General features: G+C 43.7%; 2 long non-coding RNA genes across 2 annotated transcripts in view; both read right to left on the minus strand.

The window, feature by feature from the left end:
• Positions 1–5514, minus strand: part of LOC127598979 (uncharacterized) — a 43314-nt gene extending 37800 nt beyond the window's left edge. Inside the window, exon 1 of the long non-coding RNA XR_007961970.1 lies at positions 4174–5514. This is a non-coding gene — a long non-coding RNA (uncharacterized LOC127598979). The remainder of the gene's footprint in view (positions 1–4173) is intronic.
• A 787-nt stretch (positions 5515–6301) lies between these two features.
• On the minus strand, positions 6302–7320 carry LOC127598993 (uncharacterized). Its single transcript, XR_007961986.1, has 2 exons — positions 6549–7320; positions 6302–6431 (listed from the first exon to the last, which is right to left on the minus strand). It is a non-coding gene; the product is annotated as an uncharacterized LOC127598993 (long non-coding RNA).
• Positions 7321–10705: the final 3385 nt, after the last annotated feature.

Raw genomic sequence — 10705 nt, forward strand, 5'->3', positions numbered from 1 at the left:
AAATATCATCAAAGTTATTTTGTTGCATGCAAACGATTTCTACTGTTCATCATCACAAGTCGATTTTAATTGATGTATTATACATTTCATTTAACCAAAGTTAAATACAATAACAAACAGTGAATTATTTGATTTGTTTAAAATCAAAATTTTGTGTCTGACTTAAAAACAAGAAAAATGCTTGCGTGAAATTGTTTTTTTTTGTGTTGTGTTTGGTGTTTTTGGTGGATCTTCAAATCTTTTTGTATATTAAACATCTGTGAGAAATTTTTCATCTATCTTTTCCTTTTTCACAGAAAATAAAACGATCCCTCGAGTCAATTTTAATATCTAGTTGCGGTACAATTATTATCTTTATTCATTCATTCATTCATCTTCCGAGCCGCTTGATCCTCACTAGGGTCGGGGGGGGGGGGGGGGTGCTGGAGCCTATCCCAGCTGTCTTCGGGCAGCAGGCGGGGGACACCCTGAATCGGTTGCCAGCCAATCGCAGGGCACACAGAAACGAACAACCATGCGCACTCACACTCACACGTAGGGACAATTTAGTTCAATCAGCCTGCCACGCATGTTTTTGGAAAGTGGGAGGAAACCGGAGCACCCGGAGAAAACCCACGCAGGCCCGGGGAGAACATGCAAACTTCACACAGGGAGGCCGGAGCTGGAATCGAACCCGGTACCTCTGCACTGTGAAGCCGACGTGCTAACCACTGGACTACCGGGCCGCCCATTATTATCTTTAATGTCTCTTAAAAACAAACAATAAAAAATAATTTTCTTTATGATTATTGTTTTTTTTTTTTGCTTTGTCTTTTGTTGCTATGGTATGATTTTTTAGTATTGTTTCTCCAAATTTTGTGACTTTTACATAATTTCAAATGAAAAGTCCTTCAGCTATTTTTTTTTACCCAGTCAATGGCACTTGCTTACCACAGTCAAAATGAAATGGTGTAACCTTCTTTTGTCAAAATAAATAAATAACGGCCAAACATTCTCTTTTTTGACTGATGTTTATCGTGTTCTGCATAATTTTTTTTCACACGTCTCTGTCAGCCACATGATGCATTTTTAAGTACAGAGTGATTACCAAAGCAAAGTGATTCAGGTGAAAGAACAAATGAAATGCAACTATTGAGCCATGTGAGCGTTCAGGTGGTTGTGTCTCCCGAGTGCGACTGCGCCTCCCGGCAGCCTTTGCGGCTTTCGGGGCGCACCGCAAGGTGATTGATGACAGGTCAGGCGGCGACGGCCTCGCCAACTTTGCAATCCTTCCACTGGGAAATTGCTCATTTCTCTGCAAGTCCATTTCAATTTGAGGCTGCCGCGGCGCCTTGCTAAGTTTATGCCTGCACCTGCACGCGGGCAGAATAGCGATGCATGATGGGAGGGAAGCTGGCGTTATTGTTCGCATTAGTCCCTCGGACGGCTTGTCAAGGCCGGTATTGTTGCAGGAAAGTATCAAAATTAACAGGCGTGACCCTCTTATTTAGATAAGCATACGTCCGCCTCTTTTGCTCGCAGCTTCAACACGACTAAAACCAGAACGGTGACACAGTGGAGGGCTCTGTGATTTTTCGTTTAGTTTTAAGCTCCCCTCGTCTTATTTCAAAATAGCCAAATGGGATCCTATTCGCCGCGGTGGGACTTCAAAGCGGTTATTTGTCATCGTACGGATTTGTGCCGTCATTCAGGAACTTTTCCAGTGCTTTGGCTGCGGCGGCTTTGGCGCAAATCCCGCCTGGACTCTATCCTCCCGGCTTCGCTCGTATTCGCTGTTTGTATGAGTTTGAATTTACACAGAAGACATATACTTTTAAAAATAGACATGTATATATAAAGCCATCCATCCATCCATTATCTGAGCCATTTCTCCTCGTCAGCGTCACGGGTTTGATGGAGCCTACACCACCCTGAACTGGCTGTCAGTCATTCGCGGGGCTCACACAGACAACAGCCGTTCTCACAATCACACCTAGGAACAATCCAAAGTCGTCTATTAACGTACCGTGCCGGTTCTTTGGAATGTGGGAGGAAACCGGAATACCCGGAGAAAACCCACACAGGTACGGGGATGGCTGTCAGTCATTCGCAGGGCTCACACAGACAACAGCCGTTCTCACAATCACACCTAGGAACAATCCAAAGTCTTCAATTAACGTACCATGCAGGTTTTTTGGAATGTGGGAGGAAATCGGAATACCCGGGGAAAACCCACGCAGGTACGGGGATGGCTGTCAGTCATTCGCGGGGCTCACACAGACAACAGCCGTTCTCACAATCACACCTAGGAACAATCCAAAGTCTTCAATTAACGTACCGTGCAGTTTTTTGGAATGTGGGAGGAAAACGGAATACCCGGAGAAAACCCACGCAGGTACGGGGATGGCTGTCAGTCATTCGCAGGGCTCACACAGACAACAGCCGTTCTCACACTCACACCTAGGAACAATCCAAAGTCTTCAATTAATGTACCGTGCAGTTTTTTTGGAATGTGGGAGGAAACCGGAATACCCGGAGAAAACCCACGCAGGTACGGGGATGCCTGTCAGTCATTCGCAGGGCTCACACAGACAACAGCCGTTCTCACAATCACACCTAGGAACAATCCAAAGTCTTCAATTAATGTACCGTGCAGGTTTTTTTGGAATATGGGAGGAAACCGGAATATCCGGAGAAAACCCATGCAGGTACGGGGATGGCTGTCAGTCATTCGCAGGGCTCACACAGACAACAGCCGTTCTCACAATCACACCTAGGAACAATCCAAAGTCTTCAATTAATGTACCATGCAGGTTTTTTGGAATGTGGGAGGAAATCGGAATACCCGGGGAATACCCACGCAGGTACGGGGATGGATGTCAGTCATTCGCAGGGCTCACACAGACAACAGCCGTTCTCACAATCACACCTAGGAACAATCCAAAGTCTTCAATTAACGTACCGTGCAGTTTTTTTGGAATGTGGGAGGAAACCGGAATACCCGGAGAAAACCCACGCAGGTACGGGGTTGGCTGTCAGTCATTCGCAGGGCTCACACAGACAACAGCCGTTCTCACAATCACACCTAGGAACAATCCAAAGTCTTCAATTAACGTACCGTGCAGGTTTTTTTGGAATATGGGAGGAAACCGGAATACCCGGAGAAAACCCACGCAGGTACGGGGAGAACATGCAATCTCCAGTAATTATTGGTACAGTAAAGGTGTTATTAGTCTGGATTTTGTTCTTGCCATTCAGCCGACTCCTCAGGAGCCGCCTCTCGCTATTTAGCTGCGGCTGACCTTTGCCTCCTGATGGTTGCCATTTGCCTGTGGTATTCCAAGGTGTTGCTCGCTGTTGTGCACATCTGTTATGTGGCCTTCAGGTAGTGTCAATCCCTTTCGTTTTGATCTTCTTCCCTCTGGTCGAGATTGCAAATGGCTCGATGTCATCCCGTGTTGTGGAGGTGGGCGATTGTTCCACTTCTGAACAGATACCCGAAGCCGCTCTGTGTTCCGGTGTCGCTGAGGGGCTTCGGGCCTATGCAGAAGTGCAGCAGGGACAAAGCGGCTCCGTGAACTATGTCACATTTGATGTTCACCGGTGCAACTGGCATCGGCGTTGTCTTTCAAAGATTCATGGAGTTCTTCATGAGGCTTCTTAGTATGCTGTTGATGTTTTAGAGGCACTCCAATATCAACCCTGATGTTAGCAGTTGCTTCATGTGAGCTACAGTGTCGGCGCGGGTTTTCTCTGGGTACTCCGGTTTCCTCCCATATTTCCAAAAACATACGTGGCAGATCAATGAAACACTCTAAACTGTCCCTAGGCATGAGTGTGAGCACGGATGGTTGTTCGTCTATATGTGACCTGCGATTGGATGGCAACCAGTTCAGGGTGTCCCCCCGCTGTCCGAAGACAGCTGGAATAGGCCAGATACCCAGAGCCACTCTGAAAATGGTAGACGGAAGGCCGGAGGACCAAAAACAAATATTTCTTGTAACTTTAGAAGGAAACAGCAAAAAAAATTGATGCTGCCTCACTGCATTCCACTATGATGAATCCAGTGTGATCACAAGTTGTGTAAGAGAGTTTATGCCACTCCCCATTAAATTCTCAGCTTTCCAAATATCAACATGGGTGTGTGTGTGTGTGTGTCGAGGGGCAGTCGTGTGTGTGCCTGAGTGTACGCACGCGCTTGTGGGCGTACGGGTGGCTGCCGTCGCTGCCGATGGTTGGCAAGGCCTATTGTGCGGAGACCTCAGCGCCATCTGTGCCAGCTCGCTTGCGGCCTCACTGGCTCATCGGTCCTGATGAAGAGCAGATGTTTTCCCTGACTGCAGCAGGACCTCTTCTTCTTCTTCTTCTTCTTCTTCTTGCATCTCCGTGCAGTCTATATAACACACACACACACAAAAGTACATTACAAATCAACAATGTTAAATCATGTCCCAGTCAGTTGACGTATTATTTTCCATCTGATACGAAAACAGCTGAACACAATGACGTTCAGTTGAGCTCAACTGAACGTAACTGAAGTAACTTAGTTGGACTAGGTCATTGCAAAAGCCACAGCAGTGTATTTTAAATATTATATCATAATTCAGACATTTCATTTCCAAAGTATTTATTGTACATCCAGTTCATCACAATTAATCATAACTAATATGATCGATTTCACTGTCAAATGTGGACAGAGCATGGCGTCAACGTTTGATTGTCATTTTGAGGGTGAGCCATAAAATGGCGGTGAGACTGATGAACTCGGCCTTTGGGGTCCGCTTGAGAGGCATATGAACAGAATTTTAGGGTCCCAAGGACAGCAATGGAAAACTCAATCACAGACTCTGAAAGTTAAATACCCGTTTCACCAATCAACACCAAATTGGTGGTACTTGTCTATCAGAAAAGAGGGTGTTTTAATTTTTTTTGGGGGGGGGTCAAAGTTTGATAATTTTGATGGCTTTGCTCTGTAAACAAGGGTGAAAGGGCTCCATTGCTGCTTGCTGCTTTAATGATTATTTGTGCATTGATGGTGTAGACGCTGATGATAATGGCGCCATGGAAGAGCATCTGGACTGTCGTTTGTGATGAGTCGCTGACATTTACAGAATCGAGTGTGACTAAAGGCAACATCTGTGTCACATTGGCCTAATATCTTATTATGCAAAGTTGATGAAGTCCAACTGTGCGATTAACTTTCTGAATTTATGACTTCAGAACAACTTTGAAGGTTCTGTTTCATTACAGTGTTTTGGACTGGACAGGCTGCACATCAAGTAGGAGTTTATTCGAATGTTGTTTTGAGTGAATTAAAGTAATTGCTGGGCATAATCGTGTTGTAATGTTCTTATTATGCCTCGATATTTTCTTTGCTTTTTGCTCATCGCACGTGACGCATTTGTCAACCAACTGTTGTTATTTTTACATGCACCACTACTGGTAAGTATTGATCAGCTACGTAGGGTTAAGATGAACATAGCAGCCACAGCTAACAATGGCTTGTTTACAGAGCAATGCAAATTTAGGATCAATAGCGCATTTTCAGCGACTATGTATTGGGAGTACGCATTTTGAGATTATGAATAGCCATGTTTGGGAATGGCGCTTGTGAACAAAGGTGAGGTGTGTGGCTTTTGGAAGATATTATTTTGGACATGTCTAGGGGAAAAAAAGGATGTCTGGTCACTTCTGCTACTCATGGATATGGAAAGTACGAGGATAACTGACCTGGTCTCATTGTTCACCTTATTTAGAACTTCAAATTAGCATGTTGACATCTTGCAACCTTGCTACAAGCTTAACTACTGAATGACAGAATCGAATGGTTTCAAATAACACACTTGAACTGGTCTCATTGTTCACCCTATTTAGAACTTCAACTTAGCATGTTGACATTTAGCAACCTTGCTACAAGCTAACTACTAAATGACAGAACCGAATGGTTTCAAATCAACACACTTGAACTGGTCTCATTGTTCACCTTATTTAGAACTTCAAATTAGCATGTTGACATTTAGCAACATTGCTACAAGCTAACTACTAAATGACAGAACCGAATGGTTTCAAATAACACACTTGAACTGGTCTCATTGTTCACCTTATTTAGAACTTCAAATTAGCATGTTGACATTTAGCAACATTGCTACAAGCTAAGTACTAAATGACAGAACCGAATGGTTTCAAATCAACACACTTGAACTGGTCTCATTGTTCACCTTATTTCGAACTTCAAATTAGCATGTTGACATTTAGCAACATTGCTACAAGCTAACTACTAAATGACAGAATTGAATGGTTGCAAATAACACACTTGAACAGGTCTCATTGTTCACCTTATTTAGAACTTCAAATGAGCATGTTGGAATTCAGCAACCTCCCTACAAGCTAACTACTAAATGACAGAACCAAATGGTTTCAAATAACACACTTGAACAGGTCTCATTGTTCACCTTATTTAGAACTTCAAATTAGCATGTTGACATTTAGCAACCTCCCTACAAGCTAACTACTAAATGACAGAATCGAATGGTTTCAAATAACACACTTGAACTGGTCTCATTGTTCACCTTATTTAGAACTTCAAATGAGCATGTTGGAATTCAGCAACCTCCCTACAAGCTAACTACTAAATGACAGAATCGAATGGTTTCAAATAACACACTTGGCTAGCACTGGGAGTGATTTTGCTTCTTCAGATGAAACGACTGACTGAGTAAACAGTGACTCCAAAAAGTCGAAAAACAAAAGTGCAGCGAGACACAAAGCACCGGTCGTGGAAGAACACTTGCCGACTGAAGCGAGCGATGAATAGTGTCAAGGTAAAAGATGCTGATGAATCACAATGTCTACAAGAGTAAACTTTAAATTTGTGAGGCTAAATCACCCTGTTCCGCACAATGGACATAGCCAGGCAAATGGTGAGAGTCCACTGCCGCTCCAAAGTAATGAAGCAAAACTCCCACATCCCGTCATTCAACTCATTCAAAACTTCACATAAGCAAGTTAGCATTAATTTAGCATGAAGTGCCAAAACTTCCCAAGTGAAACATGTGACAACATTGATCAAATATGAGAGGTGCTGGAGTCATTAATCTCAATGAAGAGCTTGCATTTGGACGGAATTATCTGTCCGATTGCCCTTTTGAACTGCTGTCAGTGGTATTCTCCTCATCTGCGTGAGGTTCATGTGTGAGGAGAATGCACTGGCGTCCCGCCTCAGATGCCGTTAAAGGGCAGCGGTGCATTTAAAAGCCGTACCTCTGCTGTTCGCTGTGTGACCTTTAGTTACGCCGGGAGAGGGTGGATGATTCCCCGTGGACAGCCCGGTCGGCTCCGGTTGAGGCAGTGGGGAAAGAAAGATTATGAACAGGCAACTGGAAGGTAATGCAGTGAGAAAACATTATTGTATTTTGCCTATTTGCACTCATAGCGGGTGGTGGACAAATGCACCTTTCTTGTGAGCTGTGCTTTTCTGGCGGCAAAGAACATTGGTCAAAATAAACATTTTCCCACTGGAAATAACAGAAATTTTACCGACTGTTTCCGCGACAAACAAAAAGAGTCATGAAGCACACTGCTGTCAAGTTTTGACTTTAAAAGTTTGAAAATGAAACACAAAGTGAGATGAGTAAGCAGTGAATCTCAATGTGAGATGATGAAGTAATTTATAGTAGAATTGTGGTGACATTTTGGGGGGAAACGCTACACTGTGCCACAGAAAAGCCTGAAAAAGAAGCACAGCGTAAGTAACGTGAACAATTTTAAAAATATATCAGACTAGTGAGATGCGGGCAACACACTCTGCTTTTTCACACGTGTGTGATCAGGCTTTGAGTTCATAATAGCCACATAGCAGCGAGATGTGCTTCATAGCCAGGCTTTTTTTCAAGTTGAACCACCACAGCACTGCTGTGATTTTTTTTCGATGAAAGAAGTGTGCTACACACAAAAAAAAAAAGATTAAGAAGTTGCCCAACAACTTGCTAAAATTCTGCTTGAATATTGTTCACTTCTCTCTTTCTGTGTTTCCTTTTTAGGTAGAAATGAGTGCTTCTTTTTCAGGGCTCCCGTGTAGCATACTACCGTCACCCTTTCATTGGGACAAATTCGGATGGAGAATTGCTGACGTCTCTCGCGCTGTGCTTCTTTGTCAGGGTTTGAAATCAAAGCATGAGTGCCACCCAAATGTTTGTGCTTCTTTTTCAGAATTTTCCACTGCTATTGCACTTTGACTTCAAAAGCCTTAAAAACAAGCATAGCGTGAGATAAGTGCAAAAACACAGAATAATGGTGCTACAGAGTGCTTCTTTTACAGGTTCTGTACATACCCCGGTCAAGGACGGCCCCTCGAACTGTGGAAACTAAAACACATTTCAAACAAGAATCAACATTACTGTAATCACGAATTAATTACTAATTAATTACCATATAATATATATATCTATATATATTCATTCATTCATCTTCCGAACCGCTTGATCCTCACTAGGGTCGCGGGGGGTGCTGGAGCCTATCCCAGCTGTCTCCGGGCAGTAGGCGGGGGATACCCTGAATCGGTTGCCAGCCAATCGCAGGGCACACAGAGACGAACAACCATTCGCACTCACACTCACACCTAGGGACAATTTAGAATGTTCAATCAGCCTGCCATGCATATTTTTGGAATGTGGGAGGAAACCGGAGCACCCGGAGAAAACCCACGCAGGCCCGGGGAGAACATGCAAACTCCACACAGGGAGGCCGGAGCTGGAATCGAACCCAGTACCTCTGCACTGTGAAGCCGACGTGCTAACCACTGGACTACCGGGCCGCCCCATCTATATATATTATATATAATAATTACTAATTAAAATAATAATTGTAAATTTCCCCAGTGTGGGACAAATAAAGGATATCTTATCTTATCTTATCTTATCTTATCTTATCTTATCTTATCTCTTTGATTAGACGTGAATAAGCAAAAAAAAAATATATATATATATAACATACCGTGTGCACCTTGTTAATGCAAAGTAGATAATCTCAAATGAAGTTGACCGGACAGTATCGTTTCATCTCGCAATCTTTCTCGACCATTCTGCCTATTTCCTCGCCATCCGCGACACGTGACCCTAAACCGGAAGCGATCCTCAACAAAACAGTCCAAATAACGTCTTGAAAGGATTTCAAGAAAAACATAAATATGAAGGTTCACATGGAAACGTAAAACACTTTTACAAAACAACAAGCCTAGATAAATTATATTTTAGTTGTCATGGCAACCAATTGACTCAATACTGGCGCCAGCTACAGGTTGATTACGTGTAGCGCATTCCTGTCAAATGATTGACTTATTTCACTCGGTGCTTCTTTTTCTGTCTTTTTGAAAGGGAAAGTGACACACAAAAGGCTGAAAAAGGAGCACGGAGTAAAAGATGTGAAGAATATGACGGCAGAATAGCGCTCTCACATAGAGCCAAAGATGATTGGAGGCTAAAGAGACGACAAATCCTGAGCGTGGCTTTATGGATTGGAATGAAAATGCTCCGTGTTTGGGATTCCTTGGCCGAGACAGGCGATTTATCATTTGGCGGCGGGGAAGGCGGGTGGGGGGGACGCCGGGTGATCGTTGAAGATCTGATTTGGAGATTGCCACCACCCGCAATTCGAGCGGAAAACAGCGCGGTTTGAAAAAGAGAGCAAGCGGATGCAAATTAGCGCTGCAGGAGAGAAACTGAGTTGTTGTCGCCATTTTTCCCATTTTGGCTCAAACGCTACTTTTAATCAGACATTTGCACAGGTTTCGCGCACATCTTTTAGGATGCTAATGTGCTGATTTTTTTAACATTGCAAACTTTAAGATCAGCGTTCTCGCAATGTGCTTCTTTTTCAGGCTTTGGCGCAAGCACACAGCTGTCAGGCTCTCTTGCCTTGTGCATCTTTTTCAAACCTTTGTGCGGCACATGCTAGCCGTGCTCATTTCTCAGGCTTTTGTGAAAATGCTGCCTACATACTCACACTCCGTGCTTCTTTTTTTGGGAGCAGAACGCTGTCATGCTTTGTTACCTTCTCAGTATATGCTTCTTTTTCAGGCTTATGTGTACAACACTTTGTTAACACTGTCACTTTAGATGCTTCTTTTTCAAGCTTTTAATGCAGCACACCGCCACCGTGTCTTAACACTTACACTGAGCTGTCCTTCGTTTGCACATTTCTATGCGTGTATGTGTGCGACAGAGTATCGATCAGCTCAGGTAACATTTGCACCAGGGCTGCACGAAACTCATGACATCTCACGAGCACGCAGCCGCACGCACAATTCCAACACTGACCTCAAAACTGGTTTCTGGTTTTGAGGTCAGAACACAGGTTTGCAACGAGTCGAAAAATGGCGGTGACAATTTTACCAGCGTAGGCTGTGGCATCGTTGGGATCGGATAATAATGTTTTGGTGAAGCAGCATGTGGCACACTGTCACATTGGGTAGTGTGCAAATGACTGCGCGCATTGTTGTCTTTTTTCTTGGATGGATGGATGGAATTAATGTCAGTTGTTACTTTTTGGGAAAAACACTTTGACTCGAAACAGAGCAACCAAACCGCTGAACACTGACTGTGCTTTTGTAAACTCACTCCTATCTGTTCGCAGCCAATTTGTTAGTGGAAGCAACGCACCTCAGCAGGGACAATGGCTAAATACCGAATTGAATTCAATTGAAATCGGTTAGGGCGGCCCGGTATTCCAG

Source organism: Hippocampus zosterae, chromosome 4 (assembly GCF_025434085.1).
Source record: "Hippocampus zosterae strain Florida chromosome 4, ASM2543408v3, whole genome shotgun sequence".
In the NCBI taxonomy this organism is placed as follows: Eukaryota; Metazoa; Chordata; class Actinopteri; order Syngnathiformes; family Syngnathidae; genus Hippocampus; species Hippocampus zosterae.